The sequence below is a fragment of the Gavialis gangeticus genome, unplaced genomic scaffold, assembly GCF_001723915.1.
Source record: "Gavialis gangeticus isolate Ggan-Ray unplaced genomic scaffold, GavGan_comp1, whole genome shotgun sequence".
NCBI lineage: Eukaryota > Metazoa > Chordata > Crocodylia > Gavialidae > Gavialis > Gavialis gangeticus.
Genome location: NW_017728992.1, coordinates 20,834,871 through 20,839,276, shown reverse-complemented (window position 1 = coordinate 20,839,276; position 4,406 = coordinate 20,834,871). Strand labels below are relative to the sequence as shown.

The following is a 4,406-nucleotide window of genomic DNA, read 5'->3' as shown; positions in this document are numbered from 1 at the left end:
CATTTGGCTAAACAGTTAATACTAGTAATAAAGAAACAATTGTTATATCCACCATCTGTGTTCTAACATAAAGTGGCACATAAGGCATTATGGAACTGAAACTGGAAAGGAGTAACTTTCCTCTTTTCCACAAACTAATATGGAAAGCAGGTGTGGTTTCAAAAGAGAGGCTTAGGAAAGACATTTGGATACAGTGGGTTATTGAATATGACCCTTTTTATGGTAGCATGATAGAAAAAGTTACAATCTATGGCATAATGAAAGCATGGCTGGTTCCATGTGTTTTGGACCCCATTTCATCTGACATCATCATCCATACACTTGAAATATTAACATGGAATGTCTTTGTTTTTTCTTTCAAAGGAAGTTGCATTGAATAGGTGTGGGTTTTAGCTGAATTACGTATATCTCTGTGCATGTGCAAAGGTGGGCAGAGTAATATCTTGAAAAGGTCTCAGAGACAATTGGGGAAAGTTGGCATAGGTATTAAATTCTGCAGGCTCCAAATGGCAGTGTTGTGGAGTGTTGGCTTAGAAATGGTATTTAAGCCAACATTTTGTTTTTGGGGAATTGGCTTATAAGTATAGATATATATGTTATAAAGGTTCAAGGTGGGCAGCAGGTGTTAACTGACTTCTAAAGAGCTTGAGTCTCACAAAAAACTGTCTCATGGCCCTGAAAGCACACAAGCAGTCTAACACAACAGAGCCAATGGATGAACGCATAGCCTGGGAAAGAGGAAGATATGTACCATACTTTTCCATAATATGAGATAACTAACACCAGCTACAAGATCCCAGAGCGGGAGGGGAGCCTGAGTTCTGTTTTTGGGGAACTGACCAAATTAGGAAAAGAACTGAAAGGCTATGTGGATATGTGACCACAGAGAGCAAGCAACCGGACATAGCCATGGAGTCATCAGGAGTCACTAGGAGTCATCAAGAGGGAAGCAGAACACAAAAGCAGAGACTTGAGAGTAACAAATAGTCCCTCCCTGTCCCTCCCTTTGTCCCATCCCTCCTCCTTCCCTTCCTGTTCCTTCCCCATCCCTGTCCCCTGGGAAGGGTCCCTGAGACCACCATGGACAGAGAGTACATGTAATAGTAAGAGCTTTACTAAGAGCAAGAGTTTTGCATGCTGTGCTAAGAGAAAGAGTTTTGCATGCTGATTTCATAGTAGGCCAGTGTAGCGGCATGTAGCCTCCCGCTCTGTGAGTGTGACTGAGCCATGAACCTAGATAGTAGAATGTTGTAAGACAGCGGAATGTGGTAAACACCAGGTGCATTGGATCATGACTCATCCCCATTTTCCGAGACTGAGATAACATTGTTTACTTCAGACTATATAAGCTGTACATTCTTAAGTTACTATGGGTTCCTGCACTCTGGCAAGAGTTCCGACTTGCGCGGAGCCCTGGCTCAGGCTATCACATCCCTGGGATTGGAACACGCTGGGGCCAGGGGAACCATGCAGGGTAGCGGCTGCTGCCTAAGGCCGATGTGAGGTGACCGTCCTTTCTGCTCTGTTCTATCTCCTGCTTCTGTGAGTATCCTTAAATAAAGCTTTGCAAGGATGAAAACAAGTGTGAGTATGTCCTTTGTTCAAGCATGGGGAATCTTCTGGACACAGTAGTTCATTCTAAGACAGTTGGTGTCAGGAGTGGGAGTCCCCTGATGTTTGACATGGACTTATTTAAGAGGCTGCGGAAGGGGGAGGGAGAGGGATTGGAAAATAGGATGCTGGGTTGGCCTGACACTGGGTTGTGGTATGGAGTCTCAAGGGCACTTTGTAAATTGAGTCCATCTGTTTATTGGAGTAAGGAGTGCTCTGTAACTCCTGCAGAGGTACAATGGTGCTTTGAGAGGGAGCTTAAGTCTGAGGGGGAGAGTGGTGCTAGATGCACTGCCCCATGGCTGCTCCTTACGGTGCTTGAACATCTGAGCACACAAAATGCCCGTCTGCAGGAACAGCTAGATCAGGCTATTTGTTGGCAGATGCATCTGAATTTGAATGAAGCAATATTGCATGAGTTATGTTCTAAACAACTTGATTCTGCCTCCCCTAATGGTTCCTCTTCCCCACCAGAGTTGGTCTTCCAGCTGTCTAAGCCAGAGGCAGCTCTGGCAATGACAGGGATACATTTACGGCATGCTAGAAGGATTACAGGTCAGCGGATAGATCTGGAAGAGTGGGATGGGAATATATGGAGTGATGAGGTCGAACATGCTGAGAGTTCGGATGGTGGAGAGTGCCAATGTCTATTTGCATGACCAGTACATTATGATTGTACCACCCAGGGACCTGAGGGAATCAGTAGATCCCAGGAGGTCAGGGGTTACACAACAGCGGAATTGGGTACCTTGGCAGAGAAATTTCAACAAGGGCCAAAAGAGGGATTGAAAACATGGATTTTAAGGGTACTCAATGAAGGTGGTGCACAGGTAAATGTCACTGTAGCTGAATTGAAGGAGTTAGGAAATCTAACAAGACACACTTTATACAATGCCACAATGCATACTGCATGCGTCTCGGTAGGCACCCATGTTCTGCTATTAGATTGGTGTATAGAATGCTGGATGGACAGGTGGCCAGAGAGGGGATATCATGATGACCCAGGGCCACCGTCTTGGAGGACCGTGGAGGAGGGACTGGGGATTTTGCGGGAAGAAGAAATGCAAAATTGGATGTATGGGGGGCAGGTGGAGAATGGTCCAGAGAACATGCCTTTTACGTCTCAGATTAAGAATTTGTTAATCAATACTGCTCCCTCTCATCTGCGTTCCCATGTGTCCCTCCTGTTGATGAAATGACAGGGGAAAACGGTTGGGGACATAGCTGCCAAATTGTTAGAGAATACTCCTCGGGTGGAGGCGAGGGGTTCACAAATGCAGGTGATTCAGAAGCAAACAGACAAGAAGCAGGGAGGAATAAAAAGCTGTTACCTCGACGGGATTTGTGGGTCTGGCTCATAAGCCACGGGGTACCCAAAGAAGAAATTGATGGGTAGCTCACAAAGGTTCTGGTGCAGAAATATCAGGTTTTGAATAAACAGAGCCCCTATGGAGGGAGTCCAACCCTCAGCCCCCCCATTATACCCTGGCTTGAAGCAGTTTTGTACTCCCCAGCTGCAATGACATGATGGCCAAGGTCCCTCCTGCCTGAGCGTGGGCCTCCCCCGGCCGGGGGACCAGAGGCCATATGCCCGAGTGACGGTAGAATGGCCGGCTGGAGGAGTTCAAACTTTTATAGGACTATTAGATACTGGCTCTGAAATTACCATTATACAAGGAGACCCGACTAATTTGAAGGGGGACAAGATGCTTTTGGGAGGATATGGGAATGTGTCCATGACCGGGTGTCTGGTGACTGTGTATATTATTGTGGGATCCACCAAACGCAAATTAATGCAGGTAGTGGTATTGCCTATTCCTGAATGTATTGTAGGGATTGATGTTCTAGGAGAATGGGAAAATATCTGGGTAGGCACTCTGAACAATTTCAGATGCTTATTAGTGGGTTTTGCTAAGTGGGAACCCCTGGAACTAAATTTGATTCCCCACCAAATTGTTAACTTTAAGCAATATCGAATCCAGGGTGGGAAGGAAGGCATTGCCAAGATAACCAAGGATTTGCAAGAGGCGGGTGTGCTGGTGCCTGTTAACTCACTGTTCAATTGTCCTGTCTGGCCAGTTTGCAAACCTGATGGGTCATGGAGATTGACGGTAGATTATCGGGAACTCAACAAAGTACTAGACCCAATTTCAGCTGCAGTACCAGATATGGTTTCTAAGCTAGGGGATATTAGTGCTGCCTCTGGTGAATGGTATGCTGTGATTGATTTGGCTAATACCTTTTTCTCTATCCCTTTGCATGCAGATCATCAAGCCCAGTTTGCCTTTACTTGGGAAGGACAGCAATACACTTTCACTGAGCTTCCACAAGGGTATTTCATCTCCCCTGCTTATTGTCACAACATGGTCAGACGTGACGTAAGTGAGATCTCTTTGCCTGAAGGAGTGGTAGCCAAGCATTATATTGATGATATAATGCTAATAGGCAACACCCTGAAACCTGTGGCAGAAGCTCTAGAATGTGTGGTGAAACATATGCGAGAGAGGGGGTGGGAGATAAATCCACAGAAAGCATAGCGATAACCAAAATTCAAGGTCCAGCCCAAAATGTAAAATTTCTGGGCATTCAATGGTCAGGACCTACTAGAGATATTCCACAGAAAATAAGAGAGAAACTACTCTCTCTCCCTGGCCCTATTACTAAAAAAGAAGCACAAAGACTGATTGGCCTTTTTGGACTCTGGCACACTTACATACCTCACCTTGGGATATTGATGCAGCCCCTGTATAAAGTAACTCGCAAGGCCACTGCTTTTGAATTGGGAACAGAACAAC

At 45.6% G+C, this 4,406-nt stretch overlaps 1 pseudogene; it reads left to right on the top strand.

Annotated features, from left to right (window-relative positions):
* Window positions 1-2,223: 2,223 nt before the first annotated feature.
* The window catches only part of LOC109298370, a 9,687-nt pseudogene continuing 7,504 nt past the window's right edge, over window positions 2,224-4,406 (top strand).